Source organism: Orbicella faveolata, unplaced genomic scaffold, assembly GCF_042242905.1.
Source record: "Orbicella faveolata isolate gen_17 unplaced genomic scaffold, um_ofav_v1 contig_27, whole genome shotgun sequence".
NCBI lineage: Eukaryota > Metazoa > Cnidaria > Anthozoa > Scleractinia > Merulinidae > Orbicella > Orbicella faveolata.
Window position 1 is genome coordinate 2,352,501 of NW_028301555.1, and position 27,296 is coordinate 2,379,796.

Below are 27,296 nucleotides of genomic sequence, written 5' to 3' on the forward strand. Positions count from 1 at the left end.
TTTGCCGGAGCCCGAGAAGTGACAGACTAGTTTGACGCACTGCTAGAGAAGTTTGCTCTGTGGAAAGTATTGAGAGTTTGTCCCTGGATTTCGTGTTTTGTAAACAACACCCGCAAACGCAAGGAGCAAAGGACAAATGGACCTCTCACGACTGACGAGATAGAGAGGCAAACACTTTTCTGGGTGGCACGTGCTCAAAACAACGCGATGGGAAGGGAGAAATTTGAAGAAGATCGACTGCAGCTGAACCTACAAGAGAGACAAGACGGGCTAGTGGAGTGTCGCGGGAGAATCCAGGGAGATTATCCCGTTTATCTCCCGGACAGTCACCCCTTGAAGGAGAAACTAACAATGTTTTCTCATCAGGCCACACTCCACGGGGGAGTTGGACTCACTCTAACAAAAGTGCGCTAACGGTACTGGGTACCGAGACTTAGACGACTAGCGAAGAAGGTGATTAAGAAATGCTATGGATGCAAAAGGTTCTAGGCAGTCACATTAAAAAGCCCACCTCCTGGGAATTTACCGAGAGATCAAACTGAAGGAAGAGCCGCATTTCAAGTGATCGGTGTTGACTTCGCCGGCCTTCTGAAGTACTGAAAGGGAAAGAAGAACGAAGGCAAGGCGTACATTGTACTCTACGCTTGTAGTCTAACACATGGAATCTAGTTAGAGTTGCTGCTAAACATGGAGACCACAGAATTCATTACCAGTTTGAAGAGGTTCATTGCACACCGGGAACGTCCAGAAAAGATTTACTCCGACAATGGGAAAACGTTTGTTGGCGCCGCGAACCTTCTCAAGACCATTATGAGTGACGAGAAAGTTCACGATTACCTGGCGAAGCACAGAATAATGTGGTAATTCAACCTAAGCAGGGCTCCCTAGTGGGGAGGACAGGTCGAACGCCTAATCGGACTGGTCAAACGAGCGCTATATAAGTCCATCGGTAGTGGCTTACTGACATGGACAGAGCTGCAGGACGTTTTATTAGACGTCGAAGTCGCACCCAACAACCGTCCCCTGAGCTACGTGGAGGATGATCCACAACAGCCAGTTCTCACCCCTAACTCGTTGCTGTTCGGACCACCATACCTCCTACCGCAGTTGGAGCACCATCATCTAGAGTCCCCAGACCTCAGGAAGCGCGCGATGTGGCGACGGTGGACGGATGACTATATTTACGGGAATTACGCGTGTAGCATCGCCTTACACATCCGGAAAACTAAAGTAAAATAAGGAATTGCCATCAAGACCCATCAACTCGTTTTTTTATCTCTAAAAGGAATTTCCTCAGTTCGTAGAAACAGATATACACCAGTTAGGGGAATTTGTGTGTCATATCAGGACCTTATCAAAACCAACCAATTACAACCATTAGCACTTCTCACTGTTGTTCTTTGACTAAAAAACTTGGTGCGGAAGTTACAATGGCGGAGGTTTTTTCGCCGGTTTATTTGCTGCGGGAAATTACCAACCAAAATATGCGCGACAAAGTCCATTGCATAATAGTGCAACTTGGGACTGAAAAACAGAGAAATTTTAATCTAAACAAAGCAAAGATTAAAAGATGTGCAATTTGTAAGATTATTGATTGATTGTTTTCGTGCCGTGGGGCGATCAAGGCCAAAATAAATATCTTAGGAAAGCCAGTGAGACTTGAGAGCGCGAAAGCAAAGTAGTAGGATTAAAATGCTTCTGAACAACAAATGTGCAAAATACCTGGAACAGACTCTGCTGTCGTAACTGTTTAATTGGTTTTGCTGATTTGTTGTCCTGTGGTTTCTTCAAATGGTCAAAATCTGCAATAACAATCCAATTAAAATTGACGTTAACACAACCTTCCTAACTGACACTTTGGAGAAGTAGATTTTTCCTTAAACTTTTTACAGTGTTAACAGCAAACATCAGAGGTCACGAACTATTTATTCAGCAATCCAAATATGAATCTGCTACCACATTGTTAAACAAATAAAAACGTTTCTACCTTCTGATGTTTCGTCTCAAATCAGTATCACAAAGGAATCGCCACTTCCTCCTTGTTCTTCTTTACCAAACACCTGTAAATAAATCAGAAAGCTTCAGCGACATATCAAAGGAAACGGAAGGTGCTGATGAAGCAATATTTAACTGAGAGTAACACACTCTTTATACTACAATCTTGGTCGGAATAAAATACGAAATAAAACTACGCCTCCCCCCGAATCGATGATGAACTGGCGCTAAACCCAAAACAAGCCAGCCAGCGAGACATGAGTGCGCGAAAGCAAAGTAGTAGGATTAAAATGCCTATAAACAACAAATGTGCAAAATACCTGGAACAGATTCTGATGTCGTAGCTGTTTAAGTGGTTTTGCGGATTTGTTGTCCTGCTGTTTCTTCAAATTATCAAAATCTGCAGTATAAGCTAATATAACAATCCAATGAACATTGACGTTAACACAACCTTCCTAAATGACACTTTGGAGAAGTAGATTTTTCCTTAAACTTCTTACAGTATTAACAGCAAACATCAGACGAACTATTTATTCAGGCAATCGAAACATGAATCTGTTACCACATTGTTAAACAAATAAAAATGTGTCTACCTTCTGATGTTTCGGCTCAAGTCAGCACTCCAAACGAATCGCCACGTCCTTCTTTGCTTTCTTTACCAAACACCTGGGAATAAATAAAAAAAATTCAATGTTTGGCCTGATTTGACACAAATTCTCCTTACTGGTGTATATCTATATTAGTACAAACTGGAAACTACGAGGGAAACGGAAAGTGCTGATAAAGTAGTATTGAACTAAAAGTAACACACTCTTCATACTACAGTCTTAGTCAGAATAAAATAAATAAAACCACTCCTCTCCCCGAATCAAAAATCAACGATGAGGCGGAGCTAAACTTAAAATGCGCGATTTTTCCTCATTGAAGTGGACGGACGGATAGTCTTAATTTCTCATTGAAGTTGTCCAAGATTGTTAATTTTCCCCTTAGTAACACTGTGACAATCGTTTCTCTGTTCTGTTTATATAGAAAAGTGATTTGCCGCAGTGATTACCTTACGTGTTTCAAACACTTACAGTGTATCATTCGATGCCAATTGAATTTCCTGAAACAGATTTACCTTCAACTCTAAGTTTGTGTCTTTTCGCTGCGTAGGTCATAGACCGGACTCGAGATAGCGGCGGCATTCGCGCCTACTCTATAAGCATATTTTGCATTTTTTAAGATCACAGTGTAAATCAGATTGACAAAATGAAATTGACTCAGAAAATGTAATATTTCAGTAGGAAGTAACAATTCTAAAACACACGGTCTCTTACATATTATAAGTTCAGTAATAGAAAATGAAAGTAAAAATGTGCGAGCCACGGGTTATCTGATCTCCGCACATATTGACAATGATGGCTTAGAAATCACGAGATGACCACAAGACATAAACATAATAAAAAAAGGGGGTCAATTTGAACTAGAATGAAGAAGACTAGAATTTCCCTTGATTAAATTTAACATTCCGTCACAAAAAGAATCGATTTCCCTTATATTTTCTCCCCTGTCTATATTTTTGATTGGATTTTCATTGCTTTATGTGTCTTTATCAATACGCCCCAAAAACACAACACCATCTCAAGAATGTCGATTTCCGGCCCTTGCTTCATAAAAATTGCAAACTTTCTGTTTTGCATTTACCGACAATTAATTTACCTATTTTCGTTTTGTTGAGTGCCTTACATTGATCAGATCTAATCTCTCCTTACAACAACAATGCAAAATTAAGCGAGCAGGTCGGCTGAAATAAGGAATTGTCATTGACGCAATTATTTTGTTACTGAGGCAAATTCTCCCAGTTCGTACTATAAGAAATACATATACACCAGTAAGGAGAATTTGCGAGTCACATCAGGGCAGAACCAAAATTAACTACAGTAATTACAACCATTCGTACTTCAATCCATTGCTTTTTTACTAAAAAACTTGTTGAGCAAGTTATAATGTCGGAGTTTTCTTGGCCGGTTTGTTCGCTACGGGAAATCATCAAATGTCCATTGCCCAACAGTGAAAAAGTGCGAGCTTGCATAATGAGAAGTTTTGCAGCGACTAGAACCTACGACTGGCAATTTTCTTAGACAGATCTTTTTCGCCAGAGAAATCGATCTTCTATACGGCACTGAGAATTCAAAGACTTCGCCGGAATTTCTCGTTTTGATTGCAAAGACACATGAGATCTTCTCGAGTTCGTAAACCTTGGCATTTTCCTTGCTACGTTTGTTTTAATTCGCATTTTCTTAGACCTAAATGTGCTAAGAAAAAAAATGCAATTTATGCAATGATAAAGGGACATGTATGTATGTACTGTACTTACAATTGTCCTGTTTCGCAGAATCTAAGACCATCCCAAAAATTCTGAAGGTCACTTCGTTCTTAATGCCGTGAATCCAAATTGTAAACTGACTGAAAATTTAAAAGAATGTGCTCTGTGAAGCGTTATTTGATCTACTTACATTCCGAAGTGTCCAGTTTGCATGACTTGTCGTCATTAGAATGCTTAGATCAACAAACAAGTCAACATATAAAGTGACCATCACTATATTTAGCTTTTTGTTATGAATCCCTTCCTCGTGTTAAAGCCAAAGCGACTTGTGTTTGACTGCTTTATCAGTGATCCTAAAAGTTACTACTAAGTAGCAAAAAAGTAGGGTTGAAGAAAAAAGTAAAAACTAATCACGGTCTTTAGTAAAGCGCTCGATGTATCCTTGTGGCAACCACTTCAGCAGTTCACTTTATTGTCAGATCAACATCTTATTTCTCACGACGCATTTCAGAGAAGTCAAGTGTACAGGTCTACAGAATTTTTAAACTGATCACCCATGCAAAGAAGAGGGGGGCGTAAGGGTTTGCGGTGACGCGGTTTTGCTTTATTTTTGGTGCGGTTTTGCGGAAATCTTTATTTTAACCTGCGGTATAGCGGTTTAATAAGACTGAGCGGTTTGCGGTTTTCATAAATTTTCGATCGCGGTAATCGATAAAAAAGAGTCTGCAGCCGCCTGCGCTTTCCAGTTATGACAGTTATTACTCGGATCCTGACGTTTCCGATAACTTTTGATCTCTTGTTTACATTTTGCAAGGGACCATTGTTGTGCAAGCAAACTTTGCTGTTTGTAATTTCCGCTTTTTCCAGTTAATTATTGGTATGATTAACCATTTTATCCAATAATACGTCGACTTGTTGACTTTCCGGGCTGGAAATCTTTCGCTCGGATTTCTTACAGTATTTGCCGTGACCTCGTGCGGGACAATGTCTGCCGAGCAAGAAGAAGTGGTTATGAGGATGGTCGGGAAGAGACGATGTTACTTCAAGGAGAGATTGGAAGCTTGGCGACGTTTCTTCTGGGAGCAGGAACTCGCTTCTGGAGAGTTATACGCTTCAACAATCGTTTGCTTTACTGAAAACTTCATGGGGCTGACCACGTTGTCTTCGGGTCATTCAAAATTATTCTTGGAAAATTTTAAATGAAATTCAATGTTGATTCAGTCGAATTGCGCCTTAAAATGGATGTTCTGAGCTCATATTCGGGATATTTGAACTTGAAAACTAGCATCTCGACGAATTTTCACCAAACAATAAAGTCGCGGAAAGCTTGCGTTGTGTAAGATTCCAGTGGTTTCCAGTGCTGAAGTCGTAAACATCGATGTTTTGAATTGGGTAACTCAGCAGTATTCGTGCATGCGAAAGCGCACTTATATGAGTTCCGCAGTAGCATAACGAGGTCAGTCCCACGGACGTGTGTCAATTATTACAGTATTATTTTATAAGTGCGATGATCATACGTTGATTAACATTAACGTACACTTTTATCAAACTAAATAAGGTCGTATTTCTAATGGAATGGCGAACTAGAAGTAATAATGACGGAACCGTAGCACATTTGTAACTACGGTTTCGGTATTTTGGTAAATTTCCATGCGGTATTGCGGTTTTTTACCTTTTTTTTACGCGGTTTTGCGGTTTTCGAACCCCCCTTACGCCCCCTTCAAAGAACCAAGTGAATTCATTGCAGAAGTCCAAGAGAGACAATTTAAATGTGTTCGTCTTGGTAATCAAAGGACGTTAACATTTTGATAAGAGATATTCTGAACAAGAGCGTAGGACTCGCGATAATAATTTAAGTTCAACTCTATCATGGACACGTTCCAAGTATTTGCAGTAATCAGTAGCCTGATTGTGTAACATAGCAACAACAAAAATTGACTGACAGATTGTTTCAATTTTGATTTTCACTGTGACCTTTGTACGACATACTTTGGTCACGTGTCTTCATCAAAACTAAAGAGCCACCAGAGTTTATATCCTCATCAGGCATAAGAGGTGCGAAATGTACATATGTTGACAACTTTTCAGCTCGTTAGCGTCCTTTTGGAAACCAGTGCAGTTAGAATTTCAGAGTAATGCGGCGGTGCATCTCACGATATTTAGCCAGTAAATAGGAAAAATGTTCATGTAAATATATGTTTGTGCAGTGCAGATAATCCGTCGCCCAGATATCGAAAGTAATTTTCAAATAGTTACGCTGTTTTCCGGTTGCCACAGACCCTAGACCACAGACGTAAAGCGTGGAGTGTCTTCTTTATTTATCTTCTATAAGATCCATTTTCTCGACTCCATTTTTTAATGCATTTTTGTTACTGCGTGACAGTGTATACTATATATAGAGACTGAACGAGAATCTTGTCTGGAACAAAATCGTTTGGATCTTCATTCGTGTTTTCGTGAAGTTCGGTCGGAGGGCATTCGCGAACAGACTGAATGTTCGACGTTTACAGTGTATTACCGGTTTTGATCTTTTTGTCATATTCCAAATAAAAAATATCTTTTCTTCTGAGGTTTTAGTTTCATCAGATATATAGCCTGCGAACAGGCTCCCGGCGAGGGCGGAAAAAAACATTCGGCGAGCGCGGAACTGAAGAATTTGGAAAGTGGAGCGATCAGGGCGGGACGGGGGAGCCTGTAGACTTTGTTTTTGATGTGCCTGTCCGCCCTTGGTGATTAGCCTGTAACAAATCAGTCAATGCGGTAATTAGACCTGTCAAGAAGCTACGTTTTCTGTACTGACAAACAGTTCTATAAATCGACCTAATCAAACAGCCCGGCTCGGCGTCTTAGTATAGAGTGCAAGTAAGCAACATGTTCACGGAATATTTCAAACTTTGTCAAGAGCCTAAAGAAATTATAAGCACATGATAGAGGTGTCAAATTCTGCGAAACGACATGTAGATTCCAACCTCTAAAAGAATTTGCTACAGCACAGCCAAACGGCTCCACTCTACTTAAAATTCCTCCTCATAACAGAGCATAAAGTACCCTTTAGAATCACTTGCGAAATACTGAAAGGTCGAGAGACCGAAAGTAAAAAGAGAACGGCAAATGCACAATTGTTATCAACCGAAGTACAGTAGTCGTGCAGGGCGGTCAACCGCAGTTTACAAAAATCTGTCAAATATTCATCTCAAAGATGTCAACAATCAGCGATTTAACCAATCATGTCATGATACCAGGAACTGGTATCATAGAACATCAATAGAATATCTACAGGCTCCCTCGCTTCGTTCGGGCTCACCGGGAGCCTGTTCGCAGGCTATCAGATATAAGACCCTATGAGATCAGAACTTGGTGTCTTGCGAAGTTGTATCTCGACAAGGTTTTTTAATGTCTTTAGAGCAAATAGAGCATGTTTGAATTTACAGGTTTTTGAGTCGCGCGACATTAAGGACATGTTTACAAGGAGAGAGGGTTACCCTAGAAGGTGGGTTACCCTAGCACTCACACATTTCCTCTTTTTTTCTTCATCGCGCTTACAAGGCAGCTGAGGGTTACCCTGGCAGGCGGGTTAACTTCTTCCCTTGTAAACACTCCAGGTAGGGTTAACCCGCCTACCCGGATTAACTTTCTAATTGTTTCCAGACCCTTTGAGTGTAACCGCGCATAAAATTGTCCCGGATTGTAGGGTTACCCTACCTGTAAAATGTTGCTTGTAAACCCGGGATATATTTTGCCCTCCAGCTAGGGTTAACCCGCTTGCTAGGGTAACCCTCCCTCGGCCGGCCCTCCTTGTAAACAGGCCCTAAAATGGCGGCCAGAGAAAGCTGTCGCCTAGGTCAAGGGATGACTTACTATTTTTTTTTAAGTTTTTGTCAACGGAACAGTCCTCACACTACACGAAGTATTATTTTCAATATATCAGAGCTCTGTAATGAAAAGCTGTCGTTTTATAGCAAAACTCGTTAGCAGACTCAATGGCAGACGTCTCGTGTTACTCTACGGCCCGAAGGGGGCTACTCCCTTTTATGGGCTCTATAGGTATGTGGTATGTGTGGCTCAAAGGGTGTGTTTTTTTAGCCGTTTTGGTCATAAATAGGGTATTGAGTTTGGCCATTTTGGTCTCAAATTAGGTATAGTTGTTGTACTCGTCTTGAACTGGGTATGTTTCTAAGAAGAAGCTACTTTTTCATCATTATCGATAAGCCATCAACAAAAGTTCTTCGTAAATTATGTGTAGGGCAACTGTGTCCGCCGCAATGATCATAAATAGGGTATCGAATTTTTTGTCAAGGCATAAATAGGGTAGAGAAAATCGCAGATTTTGGTCATAAATAGGGTAAGGGTTTTGGGAGGCAGTCCGCACACCCCCACCCAACTTTTCTGTGAGTACTCTCCGGATTCTACGGCCGCCATATTTGTGCCGCTCCGAGGGACACCGACATCGCGTGTCTAACCAGATCTCTTAAAATTTGGGTGAAACATTTCCTAAATATTGGCGAGATTGTTTATATATCAGTCTATGATATCCCAGATTCTTGACTTTAATTATTCCAAAGCATGGTTACGATTCTTTCTTGATGGTGTGACAGTGAAGACCAGTAATAAAACAGTTATAACGGCGGCTGATATTTTGAACTGGTACAGTTGAACCCCGTTAGTACAGTCACCAACGGCTCATGAAAATTTCGCCGAAGTGACCGTGTTGATGGGGTAGCGTCAAATTTCACGACTGGTATGTTTTAAGTGACGTCTTGTCGGATATACAGATGTATCACAATTGCTCTTCTAAAAATCTGAAAAAAAATCCGAGATGCAGATATGATAACAAAAAACTAAAACCCCAATCAGTACATACAAGATTAACCGTAGAAAGATGTCATTGATAGGACATGTTACAGGCGCTTTGAATAAAAGAGAGTATTTCCTAATATTGTTTCTCAATAGTTGTTTTGTTTGGTCAATTGTGAATACGTATTTGCTTCAAGTGGCCATATTAAAGGAGTAAAATTATAAAGGATTATACAGGTTGGGATTTCAGAAAGTGACCGCTGGCCGTACTATCGGGATAATCGCGTTCACGGGGTTCTTTTACAAGAAAATGTATGGGCTTTTTCGCTGGAACAAAAATAATTGGCCGTAATAACGAGGTCACGATAAGGCGGGGTTCTACTGTAGCTAAGAAATTGTTACATCTTTGTCAGCTGAGATAGAAGATTCTTGATTCATACAAGCGTCCTCAGCGCTTAACGCGTTTCCCAGCGGTTTGTAAGAGTTTGAAGCGTAAATGTGCAAGACTTTTGAAAGAAAATGTTAAAAAACGACTAGGAGAAAATCAAATTATGAGCCAAGAACTGTAGACTGTAAATGCATTCTCGACCTCAGAGCCTTCGCCTTGTCGAGAAAAGCGGAAAAGCCCTGGGGTCGAGAATGTGCTACTCGCAGAATCGCAGAAGCAGAAAGGCCGCGTTTGTTTAGAATGCAGGATCTTGGTATCTTAGGACTACATAAGAGTATTTCATAAAAACGAAATGTCCATGTTAAGCGGATGCCTCCGCTGTATTTGTAGATTAAACCCCTAGCCACTGGAGCCTGCTCTTACGGCTGTTACTTAAAGCGCGAGGCCAATACATTGTCCGAAAAAAAAAAGAAAACTGCCCTAGAAACAACGACGGTTATAAAATGTTCAGGACCATTTTGAGCACTATTCTCACAAAACAAAGGGAAACTGAAGTATAAATACCATACGATGTTCCATAAATACAACATAGCAATAACTGCTATTGACAGAAAACCAAGATAACTTAATCAGGGTCCGTTAGTTGGTGTTTATTCAACTTGCTAAAGGACGGTACGGTATATCCTATCGTAGTGACAAGGGGTGAATTCGTGCAAGGTCTCTGCGGGTGCAGATAAGTCTTGGTAGTTGTAACCTGACCTTTACCAGTACTTTCTTAGGCTGCGAAGCTGGCGGTCTTGTTGGGGATTTTTGGTGAGGTTTCGTGGCGCGGAACGAGCGGCGAGGGCGAGGCCACGAGAAGAATCACGGTCTCACCTTCGCGGCTCCTTCTGCGCCGCGAAAGCAACCGATAAACCCCACCGAAACCACCAGCTACGCAGGCTAATACTTTGGACGCTTTCCATTCGACCAAAAGTTCCGAAATTTTCGAAACGAGGGCAAATGGTACGGAAATTTCTCGGGAAAGGTCCCAGAAAATCCGGAAATTGTCGAATTTCCGAAAAGCGAACCATTCAACCCAAAATTCTAGAAATTCCGGGATGAAAATCAAATGGAACGGAAATTTCCAGGAAAATATGTTCGAAAAATTGGTATGCCTCACGAGGTTGTCTTTTTTTTCGGAAATTATGCAAATTCTCGATTTTCTATTCAGCGGTAGTTGCACTAGTGGCCGCGATCACAGCGAGTTGGACATCTCACGCAAGGATGACAGCGACGCGTATTCGAAAGTGGAAATATTTTAGACTCATTCCACTTATATGACGATAAATACTAGCTGCAGCTGATTTCGTGAAGAAAACATTTTATAAAAATAATTCCCCCTTAGTGTACTTGTTTGTTTTGCGTAGGCTGGCTAGGAAATGTACAAAGATTTATAACGCGTGCAGAACCATTATACGACTCATTACACCCTTTGTTTTGCGACTTTTTCGCTACCGTTCTGGTTTGTAAAAGATCCCTTCTGTTCTGGTCTATAAAAAGTCACGATGTCGACATATTAGTGTTCTGTTTGGTTCTATATTTGCGATTTAAACCTCGAAGTCATTGAAAAATTCCAAGCGAACAAAACTGTGCGGCTTGTCGTTTTCCACACTGGAAAAGTCTGTACCATTCGCCCATGGAAAAATCCGGAAATTCTTGCCGGAATTTTTGGTCGAATGGAAAGCGCCCTTTATTTCTATAGGCCATTTCGACCATGTGTCTCTGTATCAAAACAAGTACTCGTGCAAAGCCTTTCATATGAAAACGGATTTGATTTGCATGAAAATGAGAGAATGAACCTGTAAGGGAAACTCATTCTCATATCAATGGTTTCGCACTTTCTTAGGCTGCGAAGCTGGCGAGGGCGAGGCCACGAGAAGAATCACGGTCTCACCTTCGCGGCTCCTTCTGCGCCGTGAAAGCAACCGATAAACCCCACCGAAGCCGCCAGCCACACGGGCTAATACTTTATTTTTATAGGCCATTTCGAGCTACCATGTGTCTCTGTATCGAAACAAGTACTCGTGCAAAGCCTTTCATGTGGAAACGAGTTTGATTTGCATGAAAATGAACCTGTAAGAGAAACTCATTTTCATATCCATGGTTTCGCACGAAAACATCGTTTTGACACAGAGGCAAAAGGTAACTCAGAAATGGCCTACTTACAGCTGTCAATTTCCTATTTCACAATTATAGGAAATTTGGGCCGCTCTTGGAGCACAGAATTTCAAAGATCAATTAATGTCTTTCGAGCTGCTTCAAGTAAACACTATTAAATTCCTTGGTAAACGAAATGTAGAGGTTCCCGAGATTAATGGTTATTTCAAACTTGTTGCGAACACAGAAACTATTTGCAAGGGAAACTGAACATAAACTGTTTTTTCTCCAAAGGTCAAATTCATAGTGTCCGGTCTGATTATTTCAAAGAACCACTCCGTTGTTCGCTGGCTAGAAAGATTCTTTTCAACTAACCAACATTGCGTGCCATGTTTGCGAATGTCATCATCACATGGATTTTGAAAACGTTGAAGTCGTCGGACATGAGGCACACTACCATCGGCGGCTTTTTCTAGAAGCTTGGATGTCTGTAAAAGACCCGAACGCTAGGAATGATCACATAGTCATCCCTGAAGTCTACAAGTGCTTAGCACGCACTTCAAATTCTCTCGAGTCATAGCCGAAAGGTCTTGCTAAAATATACAAGTCAGTGACAAAAAACGGCACTTTTATCGATTAACCAACATTCATTTGATACCTTATTTTTAATTGTACGTAACAAGGAATAACTAAAATATGTACGGCAATTAAGCGTGATTTCAATTCCATTTTGTATGTATAACCTGTTTGCTTAAAATGCTACATTAATGTGGCAATAACCGTGTTTCTTTAAATATTTTAGAGGTATTTGCAATGGTCATGTTTCGTCCTCTTGGAACACAACTTTAATCAACAATCTGAGGATAATTCCGGCCTTTACTAACAGATAACGAATTTGTCTAGTATACCCTATCAAGTCGCCTTTTGTTTAAAGTTGAGATCTTTTGATCGCTATTTTCACCACTAGCACTAAAATTGAAATTGGGACATTCAATACAACGGTTGTTACCCTTACCACTCTTTCTGGCTGGTCTTAGGGTACTTGAAACACAAGTTTTCACACATTTGTCCACTCGACTTAACAAATCGAATGTGGTTTGGCGTGGTCTGTACTCTTATCGACAACGATGTGCGTCATCACAGTGGTCAAAAAATTTTGACCACTGTCATGACGCGTATCGTTGTCGATAAGAGTACAGACCACGCTAAACCACATTTCGATTTGTTTTTTTACCACAATATCAACGTCAAAGAATGTTATTTCAGACTGCCAGTTGAAAAAGGCATTGCGTGACACATTGCCGCGAGCAGCGTTGTCTTGACTCTTATCGACAACGGCAAATTAGCCAATCAGATTGCGAGATTAGTAGCAATTGTGATTAAAAAATAATTCTCCAAATGTAAAGATTAAGAAACCTAGACCAATATAACTGGGTACGTGCTGTTTCCAAGTTCAATGCAAGGAAGTCTTGGCGAAGGTAAACGAAGCTTCAATAATGCCTTTTCAATTAACTGTTGCCAGTTTCGTGTTAAACAGTTTTATTGATTTTTATCTTTTGAAAAGTTGTAAAACTGATTAAATTTCTCAGTAGCCGATTTGTTGTTATTCCTAAAATGCTTGTTTCAGCCAGCTTATTACCACAGTGCTTATTTCCGAAGAATAATTTCTTAACAGTTTCCGATTTATTTCAAAGAACCGAGCCTTTGTTAGTAGGAAAGCAGTTATTTCAGGTAACCAGGAGTGATTCCTTATTGCTACATACACGTTATATGTAATGACTATAAACAATGAATGATATTTAAGCAATATTTCAATACCAATATTTGTGAAATAATTATCGTATTAGCTTGAAATGTAACTATAATTTGACAACATCCGCGTTCCTTATTTGTTAAGCTGTTTCAATGGTTGCATCTCGTCGTCTTGGACGCTCAATTTAACTCAAAACAATGATTCCCTTAGTAGCAGATGGCAAATTTACCTGGCAAACCCTACTTCATACCTCTTTTTGTAGTCTTTTGTTAACACCTGTGCTCGTTGATCGTAATTTTCCTGTACCAACATTAACCTTAAAATTACTTTAATGAAACTTACTATCATAAAAAAAAACCCTCACCCGGACGATCACACTATACGAACTACTGATACTCCTGGGTTGAAACCATTTACTATAAAAAAAAAAGACTAAGTAGAATACTTCCAAAGATCTTTAAAAGGTTATTGTTTTTTAGCTATTACCTATTACATAAGGATATGTATCACTACTGGTTACCTGAAATAACAACTTTCCAACTAACAAATGACTTGGTTCTTTAAAATACTGAAATCGGAAACAATAAAAATATTGAGCTTCGAAAAAGAGAACCTTAGCAATAAGTGGGTTGAAAACCATTTTGTGAATGCTCTTCGGAAATAAAAATAAGCAATAAGTTGGTTGAGAATCGTCCATCCTGAAGGAATTTAATAAGTTTTGTTTGTGAAACTTAAAAAGACACGAAACTGATCTAATGCGTTGGGCGCTCTAAGAGCCGCCCCAATTTTGTAGCCATTAAACATCACATTATTGAAAAAGTATTATTGAAGCTCAGTTTACAGTCACCAAAACGTACCTGCACGTATTGAAAATGAAAACAGCGCATGCGCAGCTGCATTTGTCTAGAGTAGGCTTCTTTAATCAGAAAATTTCGTCGGCGAGAACAACTGGAAATTTTGGTTGACGATAGAAATTTTAAGAAACAAATAAGTCCAACCGTGACAATGTCCAGCTAAGACTAACAACCATTTTTGCATTTTTGCATTTTGCATTTTCATTCCTGGTAACAAGAAACAAGGTGCTCAGGTTTCTTGGAAACCAAACATCTTTTATAGAACAATAAAAATGCTAAATACCTGGAAAAGACTCCGATTTTGTAAATATTTGCTTGGTTTTGTTGATTTGTTCTCCTGTTGTTTCTACGAACGATCAAAATCTGCAATGACAAGTGTAATAAACATTCAGTTTAAAATATTGACGTTAATACAACCTCCTAAATCACACCTTGGAGAAGTAAATTCGCAGACCTCTTAGAGTATTTAACCCAAACAGCGGAGGAATGACCATTTATTAAGGCATTTGAAATGCAAATCTGTTACCACATTGTTAAGCAAATGACTGAGTTCTTACCTTGTGACGTTTCGGCTCAAGTTCAGCATCAAGTAATCGCTATTTCTTCCTTACCAAACGCCTGTGAATATATTTGAAAGTCTCAACGTCACATCAAAGGAAAGTGAAAGTGCTAATGAGACAATATTAAACTTAAGAGGAACTTGTTCTTCACTCCTCAATTAACTTTTGACTGGTCAAGTTTAAACGTTTTAGAATTGGTATCTCTCAGGAGTGAAAAGATTTGAAGCCACGCCCACAAAATAGGATCTTTGTACCTCTTAGAGGATCTTTTCAAAATTTTCGACGAGCACCCCCGTCCTTTTATTTGGAAGTCCCCACCAAGCATAAAACTCTATAGGCGTTATAAGAATGATCAAATGCCAATTCGTATATATGGCTTAAGTTTTGGAATCATTCTATTCCAATAGAATTTCCTGAAACAAATTAGTCTTCAGTTATTAGGGTCTGTCAGATTTGTGTCTTGTCGATGTATGATCATATTTCGCACTTCTGAAAACCAGATCGAGAAAAAAATTTTCTATTTTGTAAATCACATTGATGAAATAAACGAAATTGACTTGGTAAATTGAATGTTTTATTAGCTACAATTCCAGACACGCTTTTAACACACTCTTTCATAATGATATTCTGAACGGCCAAAATCTCCACAAAGTTCAACAACTGAAAATAACAGTTGTAAACATAAACGTTCTGGAGACGTGTTATCTGATCTCCCAATATGGTCACAATGATGGCTTAGAAATCACGAGGCAAGCGCAAGACATAAAAGTAATCTGACAATACAGGGGCGGATCCAGGATTTCTCTTAGGAGGAGTGCGCCACTAAGAAATTGCGTAACTGACTGGTGAGGTAAACAAATTTAAAAAGCAAATACGAAGAAGAAGGATTCATCACGGGGAGGGAGAGAGGGGAGGGGGGCTTCGAATCCCCTGCACCCTCCCCCTAGATCCGGCCCTGTAATAAAAGGTCAACTTGAACTTGGTAGACATCTAGAATTTCCTTACACTAAATTTAGCATCTTGTCACAACACCGCGAATCAATGTTCATTATCTTTTCTCCCTTTACTGTTATTTTTGAATTGATTTGCATTGCTAGCTCTTTAATTAAGCACTTTTTGTTGATAGCGGAGCTCCGGCGGCCCGAAGGGCCGCCAAGCGGAGCCCCATACTCATATAGGAAAGAAAAGGAAACCCATGAGTTGATTTTCTCATGGTTATCATGGCTAGCGGTATTGCTCGTGGGCGCGTACGCACGACGGCGACGACGACGACGACGGAGTCGCGCAACATGGCGGCCATACTCCAAATAATAGGTTGACAGAGAATGCAGCCTTGGTTTACCGTGTATTTCTTTGATATTGGACACCTATGTTATGATCAATTGATACCTGTCAAAACAGGGTATCCGCTGACCAGTATCACGTGACCATATCGCGGGCTCAAGTTTATAGCTCATTGAGGTCGCGTGTTTTTTTGAAGCTGACCGCTGATCAAGTGCTGGTTTTGGGTTGGATCGCGGGCTCATGTCAGGTTAACTTGTTGAAAACAGGGCAGGATTGTTCGGAAGCCAGTTAACGTTAACCCAGGATTAACCGAATTATAACTTTTTCTTCTGTACAAATATTTTTTGCTGCTTTGTTTCGTGTATATGGTTATTATTAAAACTCAAAACAGAGGGCCAAACAATATACAGAAAACCTCACCGCAAAGTTACTAAACTCAAATCAAAATTAATTCTACCTTTTCCTGGGTTTGTTTAGTCAGGCTCTGAACAACCCGGCCCAGGAGTTACGCTTTTAGGCTGGCCTAAATCTACATATTAAGCGAGAAACAAAATGCTGTGGCTTGGTTGAAATTGTCTTGGTCGGCGATAATGTATAGACTTCTCATTTGAAGAATGTTGATTTAATTCCGGCCCTTGCCGGCTAACTTTGTGTTTCGCTCTTATTTACAATTATCTTACTAGTTTTCGTCATGTTCGGTACCTCACAGTGATCATATCCAATCTCTCCACACAACAACAATGCAAAATCAAGTGTGGAGGTCGAATAAAATAAGGAACTGCTATCAAGACCCATCAACATATCTTTTTGTCACTAAAAGGAATTCCCTCAGTTCGTAGAAATATACAGATATACACCAGTAAGGAGAATTTGTGTGTTACATCAGGACCTTATCAAAACCAAGCAATGTCAACCATCAGCCCTTCTACCTGTTGTTTTTTGACTAAAAAACTTAATGAGCAAGTTATCATGGCGGAGGTTTCTTCGCCAGTTTGTTTGCTGCGGGAAATTACTAACTGAATTGTACGCGACAAACTCCATTGCATAATAGTGCAGTGTAGACTTAAAAATAGCGAAATTTTAATCTGAAAAACCTAAGATGAAAAGATGTGTAACTTTGTAAGATGACAGATTGATTGTTTTCGTGTCGTGGGGCTATCAAGGCCAAAATGAATATCTTTGGATCTGAGCCAATGAGACTTGAGAGCGCATGCTTGTCAAACAGGATCAAAATGTTGAAGAAACTTGACATCTGTATATTTATATCACTTTAAACATTTAATCCTGTTTGACAAGCATAAGAGCGCAAAAGCAAAGTAGTTGGATTAAAATGCCTCTGAACAACAAATATGCAAAATACCTGGAACGGACTGTGATTTCGTAACTGTTTAATTGTGCGCCACTTAATTGGGTTTGCTGATTTGCTCTCCTGTTGTTTCTTAAAAGTCTGCAAGAAGAAATCAAATAAACACTGACGCCAATACATTTTCCTAGATCACACTTTGGGGAAATAGATTCATTCTTTTAAAGTGTTTAAAATAAACAGCAAACGAACGAACATTTATTCAGACATAATTTTATGTATCCACTCTTCAAAAATGCAAAGTTGTTGCCAAATTGTTAAGCAAATGACAAAGTTTCTACCTTCTGATGTTTTGGCTCAAATCAGCACCAAGTAATCTCAACTTCTTCCTTTTTCGTCTTTATTAGACACCTGTAAATAAATCTGAAAGCTTCAACTTCAGATCAAAGGCAAGTGAAAGTGCTAATGAGGCGATATTAAACTTAAGAGTGACTCTCTCTCATACTTCAGTTCACTTTTGACAGTTAATCCCTGTGTTGTCACATGACCTTTATTGGCGTCGCAAGAATAACAATAATCAGGTGGCGCCCTAAAAGATTGTTTACAACACATTTAACTGGCAGACCGTAGATGGCTATTTTTAACTGAGTTTTGTTACCGTATGCAATCCGACGTACATTATTTCCCATCGTTTGTTAACAAGGTATCGCTGACCTGACTTAGACATCGACAAGCGAACACTCCAAATTGTCGAATGCTCGCATCGAACACAATTAATCTTTGATAAAATTTAGTTTCGATAGAAAATAGTTGTCAACAACTAAATGTGTACTCGTATCTGTGAGCCCTGAGTAACTTAACAAAGTTTGTTGGATTACACAGTTAAATTCCGTAAGAAAAGCAACTTAAACTACCTTGGTCAAAATAAAGATTGCAAACGTTTCGATACCGGGGGTAATTAAAGTCCAAAATGAACATTAGAAGTTACAACATCAAAACAAAGTAGTATAACTAAAATTCCTTTGAAACAATGTTGCCAGGCAAGCATAAAATCAGGGGCTTTCCCTCGATGATAGACTTATGTCTAGTGCTAATAAATAACATCTGCTGATATTTTTGTGTTATTCCAAGTAGCTGTGATGTGTTTTGCGATGTTGTGTAAATGTCTTATAAACATGCAAACTAAAGACTAGATATCATAGAATATCACTTTCTTGTGCTAATACAAACCCATCAATCCCGTGATATTTAAGTTATTTCCTGCCCTTTCACTCACAAGCTTCAAATAGAAAATTCCTATCTGACTGATATTACATTTATATATTTATTTGAAAGTTATTTCGGAAACATTAGATGTTAGTTTTCCTTGACAGTAAGTTACCACTTACAGACGTCAATTTTCGTAGCAACCAGTTGATTGGTTTTCAGTGCTAGTTTGTTCCTCTCTGTGTTCTCCAAACGATCAAAATCTGCAATCTTAGAAAAAATGAAAAGTGGCCATGAACACAGGTAAAAGTTTCACTTTAATGGAGTTTTTTTTAACCCTAGCATGCCTTAAGTCTTCCAAGCAAGTATCAGACAAATGAAATTCCATTCGTGTTCAGGCTTTGAAATGCAAAGTTGTGGTCGCATACAAATTACTGAAATGATTGCGTTTCTACCTTTTAAAGTTTTTACGTACATTGCATTTGCCTTCTTCGTCTTCATCAAGCCCCTGAGTGAATTCGAAAACTTCTCCATAAGATCAGATCAGTTTTAACCGCGTTTCCTATGTAGTCATGTGAGCACATTGGTTTTACTAAAAATGTCAATGAAAAGAGAGCTTCGGCACCGAGAGCTCTTGATGGAAGGCTTGCCACAGCTACGCAAAAGTGGTTAGAACATTGAACAGCCGATCACAATAAATCATTATGTCAACTGATTGAGTTTCAACACCAGTGCAAGTTAAAAAATGATGATGATTAAAAGATGTAAAATCTTCCTCGAGATAATCGAATGATTGTTTTCGTGCCGTGGGGCGACGATCAAGGCCGAAATTATTGTCTTAGGAAAGCCAGTGAGACTTGAGAGCACGAAAGCAAAGTAGTAGGATTAAAATTAAATGCCTCAGAACAACAAATGTGAAAAATACGAGAAATAGATACATTCTTAGACTTCTAAAGTGTTTAAAACAAACAGCAAACAAGCGACCATTTATTCAGACATGCATTCTTGAAAAATGCAAAGTTGTCGCCAAATTGTTAAGCAAATGACAGAGTTTCTACCTTCTGATATTTCGGCTCAAATCAGCAGGCCAAGTAATTGCTACTTCTTTCTTCCTCTTCTTTGCCAAACACCTGTGAATAAACCTGAAAGCTTCAACGTCAGATCAAAGGGAAGTGAACGTGCTAAAGAAGCAATGTTAAACTTAAGAGTGACTCGCTCTTCATACTTCAGTACACTTTTGACAGTTTATTCTTGTGTAGTCACGTGACCTGTGTTGCCGTTATGAGAATATGAGTTATCCGATGACAGTTTCAGCGATAAATCAACGTCCTAATGACAAGAGGTTGTTAACAGCACGTTAAGGCGGCAGACCGTAGATTATTACTGTTAATTGAGTTTCACTGCCATAAATAAAAACTTCGATTGAGAAAAATAAAGGTAATGTAATGAAGTTGGCAAGAGTAAGTCTTAGTAACTTAATTAACCAGGTGCGTTTGTTGGATTAAACACATGCAGTTTACGATAAGAATTAGAAATGAGATGAATTGCCTTAGTCAAAATATAGATTGAATGTTTGAGTGCCGGGGGGCAATTTAAGTCTCAAATAAATATTCAAAGATGTCAGTGAAGTTAAAACAAGAAAACAAAGTAGTAGAATTAAAATTAGTTTGAAACAGTGTTGCCAGGCAAGCATAAAATGCGGGGCTTTTCCTTGTTAGAAGACGTAATGTCTAGTGTCAGCAAAATAGCACTTAGTGAAACTTTTGTGCTGTTTCAAGTAGCCCTCCCCGGATAGAAGCCCTCCTCTAGTATAGAATGAAATGAAATCGATTTATTACGAGGTTTTAAAGCTCAGTATAAAACCAGGATATGAATAACGTATCGCAATCAACACTGCGGTGGCTCATTTCGAAACACATTTTTTATTCTGTTTATAAGCCCCATTCCCCCCCCCCCCGCTCTCCCGGGATATAAGCCTCACTGTTTAAATCCCATCCAAAACCCCTTACGAAGTTGTATAAGCCCAGGGCTTATAAGTTGCAGTTAACGGTATTTCGTGATGTTGTGCAAATGTCTCGTAAACGAATCGAGGACTAATTGTTTTGCAATGTCGTTTTCGTAGGATTAGGGTTAGGGTTAACCATCAGTCCCGTGATACTCAAGTTATTTCCTGCCCTTTCACTCACAAACTTTAAATACGACTTTACTCTCTGACTGATGTTACATTTATACATTTATTTGGAAGTTATTTCGGAAAAATGAGGTGCGAATTTTCCTTGACAGTAAGAGGGTTGAATAATAACAAAAGTTACCACTTACAGACGTTATTTTTCGTTGGACATAGTTGATTGGTTTCCACTGTTAGTTTGTTCCTCTCTGTGTTCTCCAAAATCTGCAATCTTAGAAAAATGAAAAGCAGCCATGAATATAGCTGTCTAAAAGTTTCACTTTGTTGAAGTTTTTTTATCCTTAGCACGGCTTAAGTTTTCCAAGCAAGCAACAGACGAAGGAAATTCCATTCGTGTTCAGGCATTGAAATGCAAAGTTGTGGTCGCATATAAATTAAATGATTAAGTTGTTTCCTTTAAAAGCTTCTACTCAAATTGCATTTTCCTTCTTCGTCCTCAATGGATTCGAAAACTTCACGATCAGAGAAGATTATTTTCAACTGTGTTTCGCTTGTGGTCAAGTGACCTCACTGGTTTTACTCAAAATGTCAATGAACAGAGAACTTCGGTGCTGAAGCTGTTGATGGATCGTCGATCAAAGCTATGCACAAATGGTTAGAACTTGATCTCAAAACACTGAACTGCCGACAATAAATCGTTACCTTCAACTGAGTTTCATTACTAGTGCAGGTTGAAAAATAGAGAAGGTTTAATCTTGAAACAAAAAGATGTGCAATCTCTCCTTGTTTTTGGTGCCGTTGACCGATCAAGACCAAAATCAATATCTTCGGAAAGCCAGTGAGACTTGAGAGCGCGAAAGCAAAGTAGTAGGATTAACATGCCTCTGAACAACAAATGTGCAAAATACTTGGAATAGACTGCGATGTCGTAACTGTTCAATTGGTTTTGCTGAATTGTTCTCCCGTGGTTTCTTAAAACTATCAAAGCCTGCAATAACAAATCCAATGATTGTTGACTTTAATACAACCTTCTTAAATCACACTTGGGAGAAACTTCTAAAGTTTTAAAACAAACTACAGACCAACAACCATTTATTCAGACATCCAGTTCTTGAAAAATCCAAAGTTGTTTAAAAATTGACAGAGCAAATGACAGAGTTTCTACCTTTTGATGTTTCGGCTCAAATCAGCACCAAGTAATCTCTGCAGCTTCTTCCTTACTCTTCTTTAACAAACACCTGTGAATAAATTTGAAACTTCAACATCAGATAAAAGGAAAGTGAAAGTGCTAATGAAGCACTTTCACGTGACCTTTATTAGCGTCATAAGAGTAACAATAATCAGATGACAGTTTCAGTGATAAATAAAAGCCTTAACAATAGGCAATAGTTAACAACACATTAAGGCTTTAGACCATAGATTATTACAGACTGTTAATTGAGTTTCACTGCCATAAATAGAGAATTTGATTGAAAAAGGAAAAAAATAACAGTAATGTAATGAAGCTGGCAAGAGCAAGTCTCAGTAACTTAATTAACCAGGTTTGCTGTATTAAAACACATGCAGTTTACGATAAGAATGATAAATGAGATGAACTGCCTTAGTCAAAATATAGATTCAATCTTTGATTGTCGGGGGCATTTAAAGTCCCAAATAAATAGTCAAAGAAGTCAGTTAAATCAACACATGAACAAAGTAGTATAATTAAAATTCGTTTGAAACAATGCTGCCAGGCAAGTATAAAATTATGGTTTTTCCCTTGTTCGAAGACTTAATGTCTAGTGTCAGTAAAATAACAGCTAGCCAAATAGCACGGATCTACCGTAAACTGCCTCTTATAAGCCCTCCCGCTTATATGACCCCCGTTTATAGGTCCATCTTCCTTTATATATAGTACTGATTTTGCGATGGAGATATTTTCACTTAAATGGTTTTTCACTTCCCCCAGTTTCATGTCCTTTAATTCATTCCTAAGTGTATTGAAAATGCATGCATTTAATTGTCTTTGTTAAGTATGTGATAATATAGTTTTGTTAATAACCTGCTTTATTAGCAGTTATCTTATCTAGTAGGACCTTTTCAGACCGGCGCAATGTGTTTGGAAAAATACATACGTGTTCCTCCAGTACAGCTTATGATTATTTACGAGACTTTCTTTCATTCCTTGTCCTATTTTCAAGTATTTTTAGTGACGTTCCCAGCTTTTAAGTCACCAGTAAATTGTTAAATGCTGTACTTTTAGTTTCAGTCCAAGAGGCATTGCATATTCAGTAGTAATTGTACATATGTATGTGTCTTATCCATTCATGAAAGACTTGACCACACACAGAAATATTTAGAAACTCACACGACAGCTAAACCAGAATTAGATTTCTGCGTCCATTTGTGCGAACTTATGAACACAGTAATTAAAAATAACAATTAAAAACCGATAGATCTCTGGCAGATGTTGTCCCCCACCCCTCACCCTCTGCATCCCACTGGAAAAGTATTCCAGTTATGGGTTATGGTTTGCTTTAAAAATTTTGGCTCAGAAATTCCAGTAACCCTTCTTGGGATGAGTATATTAGATATTTTCTGGAACTGCACAATACCAGTTATCCTGCATATAGCTGAAATGATTTTGTGCGTGAGAGTCTTTTTTTGATGGTGGAACCATGAATGCAACTGACGGAGCCACAAGGGAATTTTCAAAAAAAAATTCTCAACTTTACTACACCCTTTTCTATCAGCATCTTTACCACTCTCTTTGGAGGCTCTGCTGCTGATATAAAAACACTGATGCACAAAATCCTGTCAGCTAAGCAGGCAGCTACATTTTGAAATCTCAGCTTAAAACCTTCCACGCCGCGCCCGGCCAGCGGCCGTCACAAAGGACCTCACAAAGCTGCATTCTGATGTTTTGACTCTTTTCAAAAATGGCGGCGGAATTCGGAAGTTTCAAGAGAACACTAAGGATGAGTGAGGTCTGGGAAAGCTGTGGTGCTTCATTCAGCGAAAAATGTGGTACTGTAGTTTGTTCCTTAAGTTTTCAGAAGATACCAAACATGTCATGTTTTTGCTCACAAAGGACGGACTTTTCGCGAATGACCGTTCTTGGTCTAAGGACGTCGATTTGCTCGACTTATTACAAAGGTAAGATTTTGGCTCGGAAAGAACTGAACAGTTTTCCAAAGAGCATTTCAAAACAATAAGCTTAAATAAGCTTACATCTTGGAGACAGAGAAGAATTGTATCGTTTTTGTTTTGCTAAATTTTAGCTTATAACTGAATACCTGGACTAAACGTATAACAGTGTCTTGTATATTACACCAGGTGAACTGTTAGCATTATGTATACCGCCTTTATGAAGGCGCGAAAGGAAGCGAGGCAGAGTGCAGTGAACAGGTAGAAGTTTGAAGGCAGAGTTTAGCGCAAACAAAACGAAATTTAATCGGTCAGTACAAAATGCAGACTGCAGACTGCAGACCGGGTACAAAATGCAGACTAACTACAAAATGCTTGCTTAGACCTCAATATGTCGCCGCCGTCAATCGTTTCGGGTCGAAATGCGACAAAAACCCGAAAATTAAGACAATTTGTCTCAACTTTTGACTGAGCTGATTCTCTGGGCATTTCTGGGACGGTATAGTAGTAGTATTGGCATTATCGGACAATCTAGTCCATAATTTTAGTGTTTGTTTGGGAGCTGGAATGTTCGAAGGATGGCGACTGGCTTGAACATGGACATACGAGATATTGATGGCCCACACAAAACTGCTGTGATTAGCAGTGAACTAGCAAGACTCAATGCTGACATTGCAGCTCTGCAAGAAACACGTTTAGCTGACAGTCTCATAGAGAAGGAATACACATTCTTCTGGCAGGGCAAGAGCGAAGAGGATCGCAGGGAGCAAGGAGTTGGCTTTGCCATCAGAAACAGGCTCCTTCCAATGGTGGAGCCCGGCGACTAGAAGTCAGAGCGAGTCATGCACATTAAGCTCAATACTGTAACAGGAACAATCCGCAATCTGCTATATTGATACTCTTTTCTTTTTTATGTACTTCTGGGACGGTAACTGCTGGAGAAAAGCAATGTAAACTCTTCGCTTTTGTTCTAATGTTAACTGGCCGAGTTGAACGGCGAAGACCTAGGAGAAAGCCGTGCGGGAACTAGGCAAACTGCAGGCTAGGTACAAAACGCAGACTGAGAATAAAAACTGTTTTATTTTTGTCAAATACGCGATAACGTAATCGCAATTGCTTCTTCGCGATCTCTTCATATATTTTGTTTCTAGAAAGCATCAAGGTCACGCTAGTTCTTAAATAGAATCTGAAGCTGTTATAGTCTTCTCATATCCCGCGCGAGGTCAGTAGTAAACCCAAGCAACACGCAATATTCAAGAAACAATGATGGTCAACGATCAATTAGTGTTCATTTTGTAGCAAAGTGTAGACTTACAACCTCTGAGCAGGCTCTTCACGAGGTCAAGAAATTAGGAAGTAGGGAAGAAGACTTAAAGTCAAACTGTTCCCAGATCTTGATACATTTTCACTGTTCAAAGATGAACACACACTGATTGTTAAATATAATGCGTGTACCTTACTGCCAACCGTTTTCGTACGATGTGGGAAAACGGAATTTAAACTTACAGTTTCGTTTTTCGTTTACCCATGCCATCGGAAAAAGGAATTCGAGATCCCGTTTTCGTTTTCCGTTTTCTACATTGAAAATGGATTCCAACAACTTCATTTTCGTTTTTCGTTTTCCCACAATTTTCGACAACAGAATTCTAATTGTCATTTCCTTTTTTCGTCTTTCGTTTTTATAAGATATTGAAAAACGGAATTTGAACTTCCATTTTCGTTTTTCGTTTCTGTGTTTTTGTCACTTTCTTATATTACCTGAAGCAGAAGAACGTTGGCACTTCCTGTCGCTAACAATAGACCTGGAAACCACATCCTCGATGAAGTCTTTGTCCGCAGTTTTTTTATTGAGGAAAATAATAGTTATGAAGACCTTCTCGAGGTGATCAAGAACCGTTATCCGAATCTGAGCCGGGGGCTGTACAGTAGTTTGCTAAGCGTAAAAAGGTTTTTCAGTTGTCATGGTATCAAGAAGAGAAGGTCAGTTGCGAATGGAACAGTCGATAGCCGGTCAGTGTAAAATAAGGATTGCGGACTGGGGTAAAATGCAGACTGAGGGTAAAAATGGAGACTGCAGACCAGGGGTAAAATGCAGATTGTAGACTTTTTAACCGAGTCGTGTTACCGTTTCCAAGCCAACCGTAAACAGACAAACCAGAGCGTTATTTAGGCTAAGCTGAGTGATATTTAGGCCAACCGGAGCATTGGAAACTTTCACTACGATTAGCTTGAATAACCCTGTTTCCGGTTAGAAACCGATAATGGATAACACCGTCGAGTGTAAAACGCAGACTGCGGACTGGAGACTGGGGGTAAAATGCAGACTGCAGACTATTAAAGTCATTAAAACAGTCTGTAGTCTGCAGTCTTCATTTTAGCCTCAGTCAGGAAATGACAATTGCAATTCTGTTGTACGAAGTCATGCGAAAACGAAAAACGGAAATAGAAGTTCCAATTTCATTTTCAATGTAGTAAAACGGAAATAAAAGTTCGAATTCCCTTTCCTGATGGCATAGGTAAACGAAAACCCAAACTGGAAGTTTGAATTCCGGTCGACATTAAGGTACACGCATTCAATTGGCTCAGAGCGGGCTAATTTATCGTTCATTTTTAATTTGTACTGCAGTGCGTGTTCGTAATTTTCCTAGCTATACACTGAAATGAGTAATCGTATGAAAGCTGACAAAGTAAGAGCAATGAAAAATTTATATAGTCGCGATGTTTGAAATTGTTTTCAAATTTTACAAATAATTTTCAAATATCACCCATTTAGAGAAAATCTTTGATTGCACTCGCATTCATATGATTTTCTATACTTAATAAATCAAGCCTGACTAAACCCGAATATCATACAATGATCTATGTATTGCAGCGTTTAAATAACACCTTAAGTTATTTGATTAAGAATTCTTAAACCTAATGCATAGGTTTTCTATTTCTCAAGGGAGCGTTCTCGTTAAGCTTAATCACTTGTTTTTCCATTTGCTCTGCAAGTGTGAACGTAGGTGCTAGAAAATCATTAAAAAAACCAAAAGAATATTCTGCCGGTTCCTTTGAAGCAACGTTTAGTAGAGAACAATTAACCAAAAACTAAGATCGTTTATCCTTCGTTGTCGGGATTTTTCAACGAACTGTCAAGATATCCATATATGGCAAGGAAGTCCTTGTAACGCTATATGTTTTCCACATTTGGAAGCGCGCTTAAGAAGACTCAATCGACCGATTTTGGAGAGCAATGAAAAATGTGCGTTGGTAACAATGTGTTGAGTCATTACAACAGTTGTCCTGATGCAAATATCCTCTGATTTTACGTGACTCGACTAAGTATCAAGCAATATCGAAGGATAATTAACTACTTGCTTTACAGCAAACCTCATAGAAATATACAGCGATAACTATTAGAGGCAAATATTCTCCCGTTCGGCCCTCCCACAATGTAAAGCTCATCATATTTGTCA

The 27,296-nt window shown here is 39.1% G+C and overlaps 2 protein-coding genes and 1 pseudogene across 6 annotated transcripts in view; 2 read left to right on the plus strand and 1 right to left on the minus strand.

Moving 5' to 3' along the window:
* Window positions 1–2,054, minus strand: part of LOC149107124 (uncharacterized) — an 86,931-nt gene extending 84,877 nt beyond the window's left edge. For 2 of the 3 annotated variants that reach the window (XM_089297174.1, XM_089297175.1), the window contains exon 1: window positions 1,723–1,798. The gene's annotated coding sequence lies outside the window, so the exon portion shown is untranslated. Of the gene's footprint in view, window positions 1–1,722; window positions 1,799–1,987 lie in introns of those variants that run through there. The other variant, XM_089297176.1, reaches the window with a different exon arrangement.
* Window positions 1–27,296, plus strand: part of LOC110051350 (uncharacterized) — a 434,502-nt gene that overhangs the window by 332,470 nt on the left and 74,736 nt on the right. The window lies entirely within an intron of this gene.
* Window positions 208–888, plus strand: LOC149107132 (uncharacterized; annotated as a pseudogene).